Source organism: Thalassophryne amazonica, chromosome 18 (assembly GCF_902500255.1).
Source record: "Thalassophryne amazonica chromosome 18, fThaAma1.1, whole genome shotgun sequence".
Taxonomy (NCBI): domain Eukaryota; kingdom Metazoa; phylum Chordata; class Actinopteri; order Batrachoidiformes; family Batrachoididae; genus Thalassophryne; species Thalassophryne amazonica.
The window spans coordinates 74,667,614-74,686,323 of NC_047120.1; positions in this window are offsets into that span (position 1 = coordinate 74,667,614).

An 18,710-nucleotide genomic window follows, 5' to 3' on the forward strand; every position below is an offset into this window, starting at 1 on the left:
CACAAAGATCTGACATCCTGAGAGACTGGGCACAGGGCTCCGACATCCTGAGAGACTGGGCATAAAGATCTGACATCCTGAGAGAATGGGCACAGAGCTCTGACATCCTGAGAGACTGTGCGCAAAGCTCTGACATCCTGAGAGACTGGGCGCAAAGATCCGACATCCTGAGAGGCTGGGCGCAGGGCTCTGACATCCTTCCAACAACCTGAGAGACTGGGTGCAGAGCTCTGACATCCTGAGAGACTGGGCGCAGAGCTTCAACATCCTGAGAGACTGGGCGCAGAGCCATGAGATCCTGAGGGACCTGGTGCAGCTCCCACATCATGAGAGACTGGGTGCAAAGCTCTGACATCCTGAGAGACTGGGTGCAGAGCTCCAACATCCTGAGAGACTGGGCACAGAGTTCCAACATTCTGAGACACTGGGCGCAAAGATCTGAAATCCTGAGAAGCTGGGCGCAAAGATCTGACATCCTGAGAGATTGGGCGCAGGGCTCTGACATCCTGAGAGACTGGTGCAAAGATCCGACATCCTGAGAGACTGGGCGCAAAGCTCTCACATCCTGAGAGACTGGGCGCAAAGATCCAACATCCTGAGAGGCTGGGCGCAGGGTTCCAACATCCTTCTGAAATCCTGAGAGACTGGGTGCAGAGCCATGAGATCCTGAGGAACCTGGTGCAGCTCCGACATCTTGAGAGACTGGGCGCAAAGCTCTGACATGCTGAGAGACTGGGCGCAGAGCTCCAACATCCTGAGAGACTGGGCGCAGAGCTCCGACATTCTGAGAGACTGGGCGGAAAGATCTGACATCCTGAGAGGCTGGGCACAGGGCTCCGATATCCTTCCAACATCCTGAGAGACTGGGCGCAGAGCTCCGATATCCTGAGAGACTGGGTGCAAAGATCCCACATCCTGAGAGACTGGGCGCGGGGCTCTGACATCCTGAGAGACTGGGCACAGAGCTCCGACATCCTGAGAGATTGGACGCAGAGCGCCGACATCCTGAGAGATTGGACGCAGAGCTCCGACATCCTGAGAGATTGGACGCAGAGCTCCGACATCCTGAGAGACTGGGCGCAGAGCTCCGACATCGTAAGAGACGTTACAAAGATGCTACAAACCTTGTAACGTCTACAAAAACCACAACCTACTTATTTGATACCAACAAAACTGTTTAAGGACCTGTGGCCCACTCTTGGGCCGACTGTGCTGGAAAATGTGCAGTGATTAAACCATTACTTTAGAAATCTAATCTTGACCTTAGTATATTGAAAAGCTATAGGCTGATATTAACTCTATTTTTTTTTTTAATTCTGGAAAAAGTGGTTTCACAGCAGCTCATGGACCACCTTACTGAGAATAATCTCTTTGAGCCACTGCAGTCTGCTTTAAGAAAATATCATTCCACAGAGACGGCTCTCACTAAAGTGGTGAATGATCTTCTGCTTTCAATGGATTCAGACACCACTACGGTTCTGTTGCTGTTAGATCTCAGTGCTGGATTTGATATGGTGGATCATCATATTCTACTCGATAGGCTGGAGAATCATTTTGGGATTACTGGGAGTGCCCTTGTGTGGTTGACATCACACCTGACTCATTGTTCTCACTGTGTTTTGTACAACAACACTACTTCCAACCTTAGTGACGTGAAATTTGGGGTTCCACAGGGGTCCATCTTCGGCCCCCTGCTTTTGCCCCTTTATATAGCATCCCTTGGGCACAAACAAGGTCTGTTAGAAAACTAACGGACCTTTTTATTTTTTGCAAAAACCATATGGATTTGAATCACATGTGATTGCATCAGCCAAGCTTGATCCTTTGTGTGCATGCGTGAGTTTTTTCATGCCTGTCGGTTGCATCATTCGCCTGTGAGCACGCTTTGTGGGAGGAGTGGTCCAGCCCCCTCTGCGGATTTTCATTGTCAGGAAAATGGCTGAGCGACTGCTGCTTTGCTGCATCAAAAATTTTTCAGAAACTGTGAGAGACAGCCAGGTGGAAACCATTCGGAAAATTCAGATGGCTTTCGGTGAAGATCTTATGGGCATCACAGAGATTAAGGAGCATTACAACTGGATTAAAGACGCTCCGAGCAGCCATCGACAGGCTGAAACGACCAGATCATTTCCAAAGTGAAGGCTGTGTTGATCCGGGACATCGTGTGACTACCAGAGAAATAGCAAGAGAGGTGGACATAGCACTTTTTTGGCACATTACACTGTTACAGGAGATTTTGTAATGAAAGACGTGCGGCGGAATTTTTGCGTCAGGACGGAGCCGCTAATGGCACAGAACAAAAAGCACCTGCGTGTTGGAAGTCTCACGGGACATGCCCAGCTCTTCCACCATTCGGAAGATTCAGACGGCTTTGGGTGGTTTTTCAGTCGATTTGAGTATCCGAGAAATTCTTGAAGAGCTGAGCATACCACAACGTGTCCTGTGAGACCAACACGGGGGTGCTTTCGTTCCGCGCCATTAACGGCTCCATGGTGAATTCCTCCGCTCCTGTTTTCATGACAAAATCTCCTTTAACAGCGGAATGTGCCGGAAATGTCCACCTTTTCTGCCATTTCTCTGGTCAGATGACATCCCGGATCAACACAGCATTCAGTTTGGAAATGATCCGGTCATTTCAGCCTGTCGATCGCCGCTCGGAGCGCGGTGCACCCTCAGCCGCTGTGGGCCGTCTTTAATCCGGTTGTAATGCTCCTTAATCTCTGTGATGCCCATAAGAGCTTCACCGAAAGCCATCTGAATTTTCCGAATGGTTTCCACCTGGCTGTCTCTCACAGTTTCTGAAAACATTTTGATGCAGCAAAGCGGCAGTCGCTCAGCCATTTTCCTGACAATGAAAATCCGCCGAGGGGGCTGGACCACTCCTCCCACAAAGCGTGCTCACAGGCGAATGACGCAACCGACAGGCATGAAAAAACTCACGCATAAAATAAAAAGGTCCGTTACTTTTCTAACAGACCTCGTATTGTGGCGTTTTGGGATTACCTGTCATTGTTATACTGATGATACTCAGTTGTACATGACAATAACTGCTGGAAATCTCATCCACATAAAATCCTTAGAGGATTGACTTGCATCAGTGAAAAGCTGGATGTTCAGCAATTTCTTACTTTTAAACTCAAACAAGACTGAATTGATGGCTCTTGGTCTAGTGAGGCATCAGCATCAGTTTGACCAGCTAACGCTCAACTTAGGTTCGTATGTCATACATCATACTGACAAAGTGAGGAACCTTGGGGTAAAGAAAGGTGTGCTAATGAAGAAACTTATATGAGTTGGAAAGGGGTAGATTGTGTATTTCTAATGACATTGTGAACGTATGTTTAACAGAAAATATATTTTGTGCAAAATGTATGTTTTCTACACAAAATATATTTTCTGTAAAAAATGTATGTTTTCTCTCCCCCTCGAACTGCCATCTTATCATGGTGGGGGAGTTTGCGTACCCGGATGATCCTAGGAGCTATGTTGTCGGGGGCTTCGTGCCTCTGGTAGGGTCTCTCATGGCAAACATGTCCTAGGGGATGGGTCAGACTAAGGCCAGTTCAGAAGCTCCCATGACCAGTATAATATCAAGAACAGAGATGTTGCCCTGTACGGTGGAGCCGAGGGCCCACCCTGGAGCCAGGCCTGGGTTTGGGGCTCGCACGCGGGTGCTTGGTAGTCGGGCCTTAGCCCATGGGGCCCAGTCGGGCCCAGCCCAAAAGAGCAACGTGGGACCGCCCTCCTGTGGGTTCCTGCAGAGGTGGCCATGGGGGGTTGGGTGCAGAGAGGACTGGGTGGTGGTCGAGGGCGGGTGGCCCAGCAGCCTGGTCTGCGCTCACAGCCTCTGGCTGTCAGGATGTGGAATGTCACCTCGCTGGGGGGAGGGCTCTGGTACCCAACTCCTGGAGAGGGCTGGGTGCTCCACTTTTCTGGCGTTGCCCACGGGGAGAGGCGGCGGGTGGGGGTAGCATTGCTCATTGCTCCCCAGCTCAGTCGCCATGTGTTCAGTTCACCCCAGTGAATGAGAGGGTCGCATCCCTACACCTTCGGGTTGGGGACAGGTCTCTCACTGTTGTCTCAGCCTATGGGCCGAACGGCAGTGCAGAGTACCCGACCTTCTTGGAGTCCCTGGGAGGGGTACTAGATAGTGCTCCGACTAGGGACTCCATTGTTCTCCTGGGGGACTTCAACACCCATGTGGGTGGCGACAGTGAGACCTGGAGGGGGGTGATCGGGAAGCACAACCTCCCCGATCTGAACCCGAGTGGTGTTCATTTGTTGGACTTTACGGCAAACCGTCCGACAATGTGAGTGAAACACAATCTGTAAAGAAAATGAATATTGGATTAAAAATGTGGGATTCATCAGAAAAGTACATTTTTATGGCCCAGGGCCTGTTGACCCAGAGATGAACCGACTGGCCTGGGGATTTTCCATGACTAAGGGTTTCTTAACACCCCCACCCTGACCGAGAGTAAACCCGCGGGTGGGGGATATCCAGGAATTGAACGAATTTGCATTTGTTGAATGATGTCATTAATAACTGATTTTATTGGTGTAAAAAAGTGCTAAGTTTAGAAAGGCCACTCATTTTGGGTGGAGTTACTGACCCCTGAAGGGCAGTGGTGGCCACAGATAACCAAAAAATTTACTTCGATAACAGATAATCAGATAACTGAAAAGTTTTCTTTGATATGTTATGAGACACGCGAACCCAGCATGCCCTGGGGGGGAATTTTCCCACACATTACCTTTAGCCGGGAATCCTTACTTCAGCTCCGGCTCCCTGCGTATGGTGTGGGGCCATCTCCGGTCATCCCGCCGGAGATTCGGCGCACGGCTGCTAAACCCGGGCGGCGCAAGCGGGGGAAACGAGGTGGATTACTCTGGAGATTGAATCGCAACCGGTGTAGGCTGCCTGCTCTCCCATCAATTGTTTTGGGAAATGCACAGTAAATCCGTAACAAACTGGATGAGATTGAAGCTTGGATCACGGTTAGGCCGGAGATCAAGAATGCATGCCTGCTTGTCTTCACAGAATCGTGGCTCAATGATTCTGATTGGGATGAGGAGCTGTCATTGAGTGGGTTTGGGGTCCCGCTCAGACTGGATCATAACAAGGAAGTTACTAACAAGTCACGCGGAGGCGGAGTGTGCTGCTACGTAAACAAAAGGTACTGTAACACTGTTGTGGTGCGAGAGAGAATCTGTACTCCCGATATTGAACTTTTGTGTTTCTCTCTCCGACCCTTTTACTTGCTGCGTGAGTTCCAACAGCTGTTTTTCACTGTTGTGTACATGCATCCTTGCGCTGATGCTGCGGCCACAGCACAGCTGATCGGTGACGTCACGCACCGGCTCGACACCATCTGTCCAGACGTACCGAAATTCATTTTAGGAGATTTTAATCATTGTCGTCTTGGTGATACCCTTAAGACGTATGAACAGTACGTCACTTGTGCTACAACGCAGAGGGACACGACTTTAGACTTGTGCTATGGCTCTGTGGGGGGTGCTTTTAAGTCCCTCCCACTTCCTCCACTTCGATCCTCGTATCATAACTATGTGTATCTCATGCCGCAGTACATCCCTGTGTTCAGGCATCTGCCAAATGAGGTAAAGACTGTGAAATGTTGGTCTGAGGACAGCATTTCTCTCCTTCAAGCCTCATTTGAGTGCACTGATTGGGACTGTTTCTTTGATGCCTCTGATGATATAGATGAACTTTGTGACTCTATCTCCTCTTACATAACGTTTTGTGTTGACTCCATTGTCCCGTCAAAAAAAGTTATTTATCCAAATAACAAACCATGGGTAACTAAAGAGCTGAAATCAATAATTAATAAAAAGAAAGTGGTTTATTGCACTGGTGACCAATTACAGAAAAAAGAAGTCTCCAGAGAAGTGAAAGGAGAGTTAAGAAAAGCTAGATTAAAATACAAAGAGAAAGTGAAGGCTCAGTACAGCAGTGATCTCAGAACAGCTTGGCGTGGCATTAAGAATATGGCCTCCTGCGGCCACCATAAAGAGGACAGGAAACCTGTCACTGTTAGTGGTGCGCCTGATTATGACCTGCCAAGTGCATTTAATTCCTTTTTCTCTTGTTTTGAGAGAACTGATGTGGTTGGAAATGTATCTGATTGCAGAAACTCTCTTAAACCTAAAAAAGAAATTACCATTTCACAGAACCAAGTCACTGCCCTATTTGAGAAGGTAAAGGAAGGGAAAGCTACGCCATCTGTGGGCGAACCTTGCACCACTGTGCCACCCAGCTCAGTGCTGTGTTTACAATACTGTTTCAATCATGTGTTGATCAGTGTAAAATTCCCTCTTTGTGGAAGACATCTACAGTGATCCCCCTTCCAAAATCAAATAAATCTAGGGAGCTGAGTGAGTTCAGGCCGGTCACACTCACATCTCTTGTAATGAAAACCTTTGAACAAATCTTATGCGCCCATATTTTGCCTTTCACCACGGATAAATTGGATCCACTGCAATTTGCCTATCAGTCTAGCAAAGGTGTGGGGGATGCTAAACTTTTTCTTTTGATCACTGTCTACAAGCACCTGGAAAAGGTGGGCACCCATGCTAGACTTTTATTTGCAGACTTTTCTTCTGCTTTTAATAAAATGCAACCTCATGTTTTGATTCAAAGGTTTGCTGAGGATTTTAACCTTCCTGACCAACTGCTGTCATTGATTTTAGATTTTCTCACTGATCGGGTCCAGCATGTTTTGGTTAATGGTTGCTTGTCTCCTCCCACCATCTCTAACACCGGGTCTCCTCAGGGCTGTGTCCTGTCTCCTCTCCTCTTTATTCTGTACACAAACAGCTGCAGGTCTTCTGAGGAGAACAGATTTCTGATTAAATTTTCAGACGACACAGTCCTGGTTTCACTATTGTCAGGAGATGAGGCGGATCATGGTCCTGTTCTGGGACAGTTTGTCCAGTGGTGCGAGGACAATTACCTTGATCTGAATGTTTTAAAAACCAAAGACATGGTGATTGATTTTAGACGTGCTTCACCTCACAGTTAGCGGGGAAAATGTAGAGATTGTCAGTAGCTACAAGTACCTGGGCACTGTGATTGATGATAAATTGAAGTTTGACCTGAACACTGATAGCACTGTTAAAAAAGGGCAGCAAAGAACTTACCTTCTGAGGAAGCTGAACTCTTTTATAATGTGAGTAAAACTATTTTAACCAATTTTTATTGTTCTTTTATTGAAAGTTTATTAATGTTTTCTTTTATCTACTGGTTTCAATCCCTGTCTGTGAAGGACAAAAACAAACTGCAGGGCATTGTCAAAACCTGTTCTAAAATCACAGGCGTTAATCAATCAATCAATCAATCAACTTTTTTCTTGTATAGCGCCAAATCACAACAAACAGTTGCCCCAAGGCGCTCCACATTGCAAGGCAAGGCCATACAATAATTATGAAACACAGTCTACATCTAAAGCAACATAACCAAGGGATGGTCCAGGGTCACCCGATCCAGCCCTAACTATAAGCCTTAGCGAAAAGGAAAGTTTTAAGCCTAATCTTAAAAGTAGAGAGGGTATCTGTCTCCCTGATCTGAATTGGGAGCTGGTTCCACAGGAGAGGAGCCTGAAAGCTGAAGGCTCTGCCTCCCATTCTACTCTTACAAACCCTAGGAACTACAAGTAAGCCCGCAGTCTGAGAGCGAAGCGCTCTAATGGGGTAATATGGTACTACGAGGTCCCTAAGATAAGATGGGACCTGATTATTCAAAACCTTATAAGTAAGAAGAAGAATTTTAAATTCTATTCTAGCATTAACAGGAAGCCAATGAAGGGAGGCCAGCACGGGTGAGATATGCTCTCTCCTGCTAGTCCCCGTCAGTACTCTAGCTGCAGCATTCTGAACCAACTGAAGGCTTTTTAGGGAACTTTTAGGACAACCTGATAATAATGAATTACAATAAATTGAGAGACTTGCAGTCGCTGTGGGAGCAACAGGTGCTGAGTAAAGCCAAGTGTCTCCTGGCTCAGCCGCTCCATCCTCTGACTCCAGAATTCATCTTGATGCCTTCAGGGTGTCGTTTTTATGTTCCAGCTCGGAAAACTAATCATTTCTCAAATTCCTTTGTGCCTTCTGCTATTAAACTGATGAACTCTAAGGGGACTGGGTTTTTTTAAATGTTGTATAACTTTTATTGTTCCACCAGAGTTCCACTTGTAATTGAAATGGATGGTAGTATGTTGTGTGTATGCGAGATCTGTTCTGGAATGCTGCAAACGAATTGCCCTCTGGGATCAATAAAGTTTTCTGAATCTGAATCTGAATAAAGATAAAATGATAAACCACCCAAAAATGTATCGGAAGTTACAGATAACAGATAAATTCCAATATTGTCTCTGGACAATATTGTCTCTATTGCAGTTACTAATAAACTGAATTTGGGTTTTAACGGCACAGTAGCTTCTAGTAATATTAAAAGCAGTGATGCCGGTAACGCGTTACTTAGTAACGCGTTACTCTAATCTGACCACTTTTTTTTAGTAACGAGTAATCTAACGCGTTAATCTTTCCAAAACAGTAATCAGATTAAAGTTACTTCTCCAAGTCACTGTGCGTTACTATTATTTTTGCATTGTGGGTCAATAGCAGCATTAAACTTGGTCCGTGGGCAGGGGGTCAGGGTTCGACTGAACCATGAACACTACTGGCCAGTAGATGGCAGTAGAGGCCTGAAAAACTTGCCAAAACAAAATCCCAGATAATCCGTGTCTGCTACATTTAAGATGCATGGAATTTAACAAACGCAAATACAACAACGTCTATAAACCCAGAGAATATATTCACAAGAGTTTTAGGCACTAGAGTTTAATGCTGTTGTCTGTGGAGCCTGAACAGAGTGTCTGAAATGCATTTGTCCTGTCATGAACGTACTGAGATTAGACTATCCTACCCATAATGCACTGCTGGGCATAGCATGTGGTCACTAAAACCTTAAAAATTAGCACATTACTTTAAAACTAAAACATATATCTGATATTTTCACTTTATAAAACTTCAGACATGACAGTAATTTTAAATAACTTGTCCAAAATTAGTTTGGTTAAAATTTGAACCATAAGTTAAAAATGTATGCCTCTGGATGACTTGGGTGATATTGCCAGTGTATCAGTATGGTGTTAAAAGAATTTTTTTTTTTTTTGTGAGACCAGTTCTTTTTTGCCTGTAAAGGAGAGTGTTTTTTTCTGGAAGCAGCTCTCTTCTGTTTGCAGAGGGTGGAGCTATGCATCTGTTAGAAAACTTTTAACGCTCAACTGATTTAAAATTTTAAAAATGTTTGTCACTGTTTATCTTTGTTTACTATGTTATCGGTCTAAAAGTTATTGGACAAAAATGTATCGGAAGATAGTAGTCCGATAATGGTTTTTAAAGTTATCTAAAAAGATAATCCGATAATGAAAACATTATTTTTGATAATTATCTGTTATTTGATTGCCCACCACTGCTGAAGGGTATAAAATCCATTGTCCAGCGAAAGTGCGAGTAAGTGGTCGTGGTGGTGCCTGTCACGTGATCTCTGTGTGCTGCTTCCTTTTGCCGGCAAAATATAAACTGTTGCTTTGAAACTTTGGCCCTCTGATTTTTGTGGACACCTTTAAGGGAATTATTTTATGATTGAGCAGCGGAAAAAAACTTAGCACGACAGTTCCACCTGCGAAATATAGCGAAGATTCATCCCATCTATGGCTGATGCTGAGACCCTGATTCATGCATTTGTCTCTTCTATAGATTGAACTACTGCAATGTTCTATTTTCTGGTTTACCGCAGTCCAGCATTAAGGGTCTCCAATTGGTTCAAAATGCTGCAGCCAGACTTTTGACACGAAGCAGAAAGTTTGACCACATTACACCCATTTTGGCGTCTCTTCATTGGCTTCCTGTCCCAGTGAGATCAGATTTTAAGGTTCTGCTACTAACCTAATATAATGAAGGCAAAGGCTTTGACAGCTTTATCTATCCATGAAGCCAGAGGACACACACCAATTAGTTAAACTGCAGGAATGTCTTACAGACATTAAGACATGGATGACCTCTAATTTCCTGCTTTTAAACTCAGATAAAACTGAAGTTATTGTACTTGGCCCTACAAATCTTAGAAACATAGTGTCTAACCAGATCCTTACTCTGGATGGCATTACCCTGACCTCTAGTAATACTGTGAGAAATCTTGGAGTCATTTTTGATCAGGATATGTCCTTCAATGCGCATATTAAACAAATATGTAGGACTGCTTTTTTGCATTTGCGCAATATCTCTAAAATTAGAAAGGTCTTATCTCAGAGTGATGCTGAAAAACTAATTCATGCATTTATTTCCTCTAGGCTGGACTATTGTAATTCATTATTATCAGGCTGTCCTAAAAGTTCCCTGAAAAGCCTTCAGTTAATTCAAAATGCTGCAGCTAGAGTACTGACAGGGACTAGAAGGAAAGAGCATATTTCACACATATTGGCTTCTCTTCATTGGCTTCCTGTTAATTCTAGAATAGAATTTAAAATTCTTCTTCTTACTTATAAGGTTTTGAATAATCAGGTCCCATCTTATCTTAGGAACCTCTTAGTACCATATCACCCCAATAGAGTGCTTCGCTCTCAGACTGCAGGCTTACTTGTAGTTCCTAGGGTTTGTAAGAGTAGAATGGGAGGCAGAGCCTTCAGCTTTCAGGCTCCTCTCCTGTGGAACCAGCTCCCAATTTGGAATCTACTTTTAAGATTAGGCTTAAAACTTTCCTTTTTGCTAAAGCTTATAGTTAGGGCTGGATCAGGTGACCCTGAACCATCCCTTAGTTATGCTGCTATAGACTTAGACTGCTGGGGGGTTCCCATGATGCACTGAGTGTTTCTTTCTCTTTTTGCTCTGTATGCACCACTCTGCATTTAATCATTAGTGATTGATCTCTGCTCCCCTCCACAGCATGTCTTTTTCATGATTCTCTCCCTCAGCCCCAACCAGTCCCAGCAGAAGACTGCCCCTCCCTGAGCCTGGTTCTGCTGGAGGTTTCTTCCTGTTAAAAGGGAGTTTTTCCTTCCCACTGTCGCCAAGTGCTTGCTCACAGGGGGTCATTTTGACCGTTGAGGTTTTTCTGTAATTATTGTATGGCTTTTGCCTTACGATATAAAGCGCCTTGGGGCAGCTGTTGTTGTGATTTGGCGCTATATAAATAAAATTGATTTGATTTGATTTGAGCAGTGTTTTCTCTATCAAAAAAATATTGAAGATGTTTGATTGAAATAAATGTAAAAATTGAAGATTCAACTGGGCAATATTATTTTAATAATTTTCTTCAGGGGTTGATGATTTTAATAAAAAAGTGATGTTTACACAGCAAAAGATATTTATTCTGGCTTATGTGGCGCAGACAACATGTATAAGATATTGTTTGAATTCAAAGTCACAACTTTGTGACAAATGTGTGAAAAAAATTTAATAATAAAAAATGGTACTTCTTAGTGTTTGTTGTTGTTTTCTAAGGTAAAACTACTGCTGCTTTAGATTTTAGCACTTAGAAATATCTAAATATGACCTAAGTGCTAGTTTTTTTGTGTGTTTTTCAATAGAAAATACCCCTAAAATAGGCATTTTTCAGTGACAATATTTTTTTATGTTGTGATTTTTTTAGATCGATCGATAGATAGATAAACTTTATTGATCTCACAGAGGAGAAATTTACATGTTACGTCAGCTCTTAAGAAAACACACAAGTTGGGTGCAAGTAGAGGAAAATGTTCATCGAACAGCATGTGCAAGGATAAGCAATAATAATAATATTTGTAACAGTACAAGACATGAGAGATGAGGTAGAAATAGAATACGTATGTATACGAGGGCTGTCAATAAAGTTACGGTCCTTTTTATTTTTTTCAAAAACTATATGGATTTCATTCATATGTTTTTACGTCAGACATGCTTGAACCCTCGTGCGCATGCGTGAGTTTTTCCACGCCTGTCGGTGACGTCATTCGCCTGTGAGCACTCCTTGTGGGAGGAGTCGTCCAGCCCCTCGTCGGAATTCCTTTGTCTGAGAAGTTGCTGAGAGACTGGCGCGTTGTTTGATCAAAATTTTTTCTAAACCTGTGAGACACATCGAAGTGGACACGGTTCGAAAAATTAAGCTGGTTTTCAGTGAAAATTTTAACGGCTGATGAGAGATTTTGAGGTGATTCTGTCGCTTTAAGGACTTTTCACGGTGCGAGACGTCGTGCAGCGCTCTCAGGCAGCGTCATCAGCCTGTTCAAGCTGAAAACCTCCACATTTCAGGCTCTATTGATCCAGGACGTCGTGAGAGAACAGAGAAGTTTCAGAAGAAGTCGGTTTCAGCATTTTTATCCGGATATTCCACTGTTAAAGGAGATTTTTTTAATGAAAGACGTGCGGACGGGTCCGCGCGTCGGGACGCAGCCGCCGCGACGCTCCGCCACAGGAAAAACACCTCTGTTGAAAGCCTTAAGGACAAGTTGGAACATGTCCTGCCTGTTAAACAATTTCTCATATACTCACTCCACTGAAAGCCATCAAAAGCCGCCTGGATTTTACAAATGGTTATCAACACAGAGGTGTTTTTCCTGTGCCGCCGCACCGCGTCGGCTGCGTCCCGACGCGCGGATCCGTCCGCACGTCTTTCATTAAAAAAATCTCCTTTAACAGTGGAATATCCGGATAAAATGCTGAAACCGACTTCTTCTGAAACTTCTCTGTTCTCTCACGACGTCCTGGATCAATAGAGCCTGAAATGTGGAGGTTTTCAGCTTGAACAGGCTGATGACGCCGCCTGAGAGCGCTGCGCGACGTCTCGCACTGTGAAAAGTCCTTAAAGCGACAGAATCACATCAAAATCTCTCATCAGCTGTTAAAATTTTCACTGAAAACCAGCTTAATTTTTCGAACCATGTCCACTTCGATGTGTCTCACAGGTTTAGAAAAAATTTTGATCAAACAACGCGCCAGTCTCTCAGCAACTTCTCAGACAAAGGAATTCCGACGAGGGGCTGGACGACTCCTCCCACAAGGAGTGCTCACAGGCGAATGACGTCACCGACAGGCGTGGAAAAACTCACGCATGCGCACGAGGGTTCAAGCATGTCTGACGTAAAAACATATGAATGAAATCCATATAGTTTTTGAAAAAAATAAAAAGGACCGTTACTTTATTGACAGCCCTCGTATATATATATATATATATATATATATACACACACATGCACTCACATATGTGCGTATATATATATATATATATATATATATATATATATATGCATATACACATACACATACGTGGTGTGTCCATAAAGTAACGGTCCTTTTTATTTTTTTCAAAAACTATATGGATTTCATTCATATGTTTTTACGTCAGACAAGCTTGAACCCTCGTGCGCATGCTTGAGTTTTTCCACGCCTGTCGGTGACGTCATTCACCTATGAGCACGCCTTGGGAAGGAGTGGTCCCGCCCCCTCGTAGGATTTTCATTGTCTGGAAATGGCGGAATGAAAAGGACTTTTTTTCCATCAGAATTTTTTCAGAAGCTGTTAGAGACTGGCACCTGGAAACCATTCGAAAAATTTATCTGGCTTTCTGTGAAAATTTTATGGGCTTCATAGAGAATAAGGACTTTAACTACAGCTTTAAGGACCCCTATAAGGACAGTCGGTGCGCCGCGCTCCGAGCTGCGACGTCCCGGCACAAACCACTGGATCATTTCTAAATTGATGGCTCTGTGGATACGAGACCGTCGTGTGCTCTTTCTCTGATTATCACAAGAGAGGACAAGTTTGGACATGCCTATCTCAGCTTTCAGTGCTTACCAGTCGAGTGAGTATAAGAGAACTTGTGGAGAGCTGGGCATGTCCGAACTTGTCCTCTAACACTCCGAAATGGAGGTGTTCCTTTGTCTCGCTTCATCAGCAAATCGGTCATGATGCGCAAAGCCTCCGGTGGCTTTCCATGACAAAATCTGTTAAAGATTTTGTGTATATGTTATCACTGTTAAACGTTTGTACATTTGTCTTCTTTCTCATGAGAACGGTGTTGTGCTGTTTTGCACTTCACCCTGAGAATGTATGTGTTATTCAACCTTGTTTAGCTTTGTCTTCTTTCTCATGAGAACGGTGTTGTGCTGTTTTGCACTTCACCCTGAGAACGTACGTGTTATTCAACCTTGTTTTAGCTTTGTCTTCTTTCTCATGAGAACGGAGATGTGCTGTTTTGCACCTGTCTTAATGCAATCCTGAGAATTCAATTTTGTTTTAGCACTCTGGGGTCAATCTGAGCTGGGAATGAAGGACTGGATGTACTTATTGTTATAACATAACTTTGTTTTCGCAGCCTCTAACGACTGGGAGCAAGAGAACGTTTTGACTATTGTGATGTGGTGTTTAGTGTGAAGGAGTGTGGAAGACAGGACACTTCAGGCAGATGCAGAACAGCTGATACCTGCAACAGACGAACGAGATGTGCTGACCTGAAGTGTTCTTCCTTACAGCTGCACTTGACGTATGCGTTTATGTTATGGGAAGAAACTTGTCTTGCGTCATTACCCCCACCCTTAGGACAAGTTTCTTGTTTATGTGATGAGGGCGTCTCTTAATAAAAAGAGCGGAAAAGCAGGCCAGACTTTAGTGTAGCCTTGGTGTACAGCCTGGCCGCACTCCGCGCGTAATATTTGATTTTCTGTCTCACTGGTGTTTCTTGACTCTGTTTGTCTTGTTAAAGGTTTTAAAAATGTTTGGAGGAGAAAATACCCAACATTGACTGGGGGCTCGTCCGGGATCTCAACAACACCGGAGGTGTCCGGCGGAGGTCGTCAAGTCCAGACGTAAATCCTTGGCCAAGGTCTGATCGATCGATTGATCGTGTCTGCAATTGTCGACCACCGTTGGCATCGTCTGGTTGACGAGATTTTCCCGAAGAAGACAGACAGGAAGTCGAGTCAGTGAGTAAAATTTCTTTGTAAACAGTACTGAGTGAGTGGTGATCAGATCACATAAACAGTTAAATTCCGCAAGCGATGATACAGAATCGTCTGTTAATGCAAAGCAGTTAAACTCTGTAAGGAGGGTGCGGACTCCTCTGTTTATATATGCGTACCGGTAGGGGATAAAAGTGATCACATAAAACAGTTAAACTCCGTAAGCGATGATACAGTATCGTCTGTTAATGAAACACAGTTAAACTCTGTAAGGAGGGCGGACTCCTCTACGGTTGCGAGGGACGCAAGTAGTTAAATTCCGGAAGGAGGATACGGACTCCTCTGTTTTAATACGTAAAGGAAATCCCGGGTAGAAATATGTGCACTGTAAAAAGGTAGTTGAATTTGGCAGGGACGGCGGAGTCCCCTAAGGCAGGACATTAGTTAAATTTCACGGGAGGGCGAGCTCCCCTGACATAAGAATACGCGTACGATTATTAGGAGTGTTTCTATGTGTAAATAGTGTTTTGCGCAAGTGTAAATAACTGTGTGAAAGTGTAATACTTTGGACAACGTTAGTGACAACCGTGCGTGTGGAAGCAGAGGCAAGTGATTCCGCTTCCTACGGGGAGGTGAAAGGAATCAACCACACGACGGCAAATTAATTGTCACGTCCAAAGAAAGTGTGAAAACTTCAGATTTAGAACACCCTAGGTGTGCCCCCGTCTGAAGTCCAAATTATAACAAGGGATAATAAAAATGGGGGGTAAGACGTCTAAAAATAAGGAAAATTTATCAACTGACGACTGGAAAGTTATGGAGGCAAAAAATCCAAAAGCAACAAAGAAATTGGAGACCTGGATAAATAAACATGACTTTGACGGACGACTGAACCTGATCAGCATACAAAAGCTGAAGAAGGAGTTAGAACGGGAACATAAAGGTGATGAGAAAAAGATGCAGAAAGTAGGGGCAGATTTAGTGGCATTTTGGGAGGAAGAAGCAGAGAACAGACAGAAAGGAGCAGAGAAGCGACGATTAGAGAAAGCAAGGAAAAAGAAAGCTGTAGGTAAGGCAGAAGAAGATGTGATAATTCAGCACAGAGAGCCAGAACAGCCAGAACAACAATCACCGCCGGCTGGATCGTCGGTGACAAAGAGACCTTTATCTCCTCTACCAGAGGATGACGATGTACCGCCACCACAGTATGATTTGGCAGTAAAACCTAAGGTAAAAAGAGAAAAACCAGAAAAACCACAAACACGCAGTCAAGCAAAAGTGCCTACAGCCCCTCCCATGGTGGAACATAGTGATCAGGGAGGTGCCTATCCTATGATAGAAGTACCAAATCCTCGTGCAGGAACAGCAGGACAGCTACCAACCATGCTCGTTTATCGGACATGGAATGCTGATGATATCAAAGCAGCAGTCGACATGATACCATCGCCACATGTCGATATTGAGGGATTTATGCAGGATATAGAAAACATTAGAACATCTTACCACCTTAATGGACCTGAAGTCCAACAGGTGTGGATGAAAGCATGTGGCCCTAAATGGAGTCAGGTACGCGGAGACTGGAATCCTGCAGATCAACAAGGCGTACCACTGACACATGATGATCTAGTCTTGAAAACAAGAGTGGAAGCTATGATTACACGTGCAAAAGGAGTGTTAGGACCAAAGATAAATTATACTGAAATTACCAGGACAACTCAGAAAGAAGGAGAGCCATGGACAGAGTTTAGGTGCAGATTTGAGAATGTGTTTAGGGTCCATAGTGGCATATTGCCAGAAACACCTGTGTATGAACAACAATTGAAAAACGCTCTGATCCAACATTCCAATAAGGATATAAAAGCTTGGATACAGAAACATTGGATTGGATTGCCTACAGGCACATTGGAAGACACACATACACACTGCTGTCATGCAGAAGAAGTCTTAAAGCAGAAAAAGACAAGAAACAGCGACAAAGGAGTGTATGTAGCACATGGAGATGACGAAATATATTACCAGCAGGGTAACTTAAGACAGCAGAAGCAGTGCAAACGCCCCAAAAAGCCATGGCAAAATAGACAAGGTGGACAGCCACAACGTCAAGGACCATGGCAACCACAACAGCAGCCCAGACAGGGAGGGCCACCACGTGGTCCCCTGATTTGTTGGAACTGTGGAAGAGAGGGACATATGTATAGAAATTGTCCGAATCCACCTACTGAGGGAGCAGCAGGAGGAATTCCACAACGGAATAATCCTCCTCAGCCACAGTATCCACAATGACTAGAATCCATAATCCATGATTCCACATCATATAGGCAGTCTGATTGCGATATGGATCTGTGTGCCTTGCTGGGAAATCCGGTACCAAAACCAGAAGTGACTTTGTTGGTAAATGGACGACCAGTGACATTCCTTTGTGATACAGGAGCATGTAGAACCACATGTAATGACAACATACCTGTCCATCAATTAAGCAACGAACTCTTTAGGGTTCGCTCTGCAAATGGACAAACATCAGATGTCCCTGTCACCAAACCCATAACGTTGACAGATCCATTTGGCCTGACGTGTACTATGTCAGTGTTAAGCATGCCACAATGTCCAGTTAACCTCCTAGGACGAGACGGATTGACTGCATTAGGCTTGTCCATAATTGTGGAACAAGGGAAATTAGTTGTTGAACGCACAGGAGGCGTTAACATAATAAGAGAAGAAAGCGCTGACCCCACATTCCACTATTACTATACATTTGACATCTCAGAAGAAGATGCTGCAGGATGGGGTAAAGATGTCGTCTTGCAAGCGACAGCCCTACTAAAAAATCCTGAACAACAGATGTCACCACCTGACCTGCATGTCACAATGTGGCATAAAGATCCTCCAGGTCCGGATGGTGACTATGAAACTAAATTGAAAAATGTTTCACCTGTGAAACTGACAATGACCGATTTGATTCATGATGGCAACTCAATAGCCGTCATAACAGTAACAGGCGCCACTGAAGATGTATCAAAATTGAAATTCACAGGTATGCCATTACATATGTCACTTTGTAAGCCATATTTGACAGAATGGCAAGAATTGGGACTGACAGTCATAACAGCTTTGTCAGCCTCTGATTGGAGCAGAGTTGGACCACGAACGGAGTTCAGTCCATCAACTAAATTGTATAAAGTGCCAGTTAATGTCTCATTGGTGCTGACAGCTGGAACACACATTGATGTGTCCACTTCACAATCCTGAGTGTTTCAGTTGAGTCCTGAAGACGATGATCTTCTCTCTTCAGTACCGTCAGGATTGTGGACAACAGGTCCTTCAGACGTAGGACTGATTAAAAATGCACAACCTGTAGTTATAAGGCCAAAAACAGAATACAGACCATGTGTAAGACAGTATCCATTGAAACCTGATGCAATTGAAGGAATCAGGCCAGTAATAGAGGATTTATTAACAGCAGGAGTAATAGTGCCATGTCCAGATTCACCATGTAACACACCCATATTTCCTGTGAAAAAGGCTCCGCCCTCAGTGGGGTGGAGAATGATTCAAGATCTGCAGGCAGTAAATGCTGCTGTGATTAAAAGAGCACCATGTGTCCCAGATCCACACACCTTGTTAAATTCGCTGAGACCAAATTCTAATAGTTTCTCAGTAATTGACATAAGTAATGCATTTTTCTCTGTGCCAGTACACCCAGATAGTCAATTCTGGTTTGCTTTTACCTTTAAAGGACAACGATATACATTCACCAGATTACCG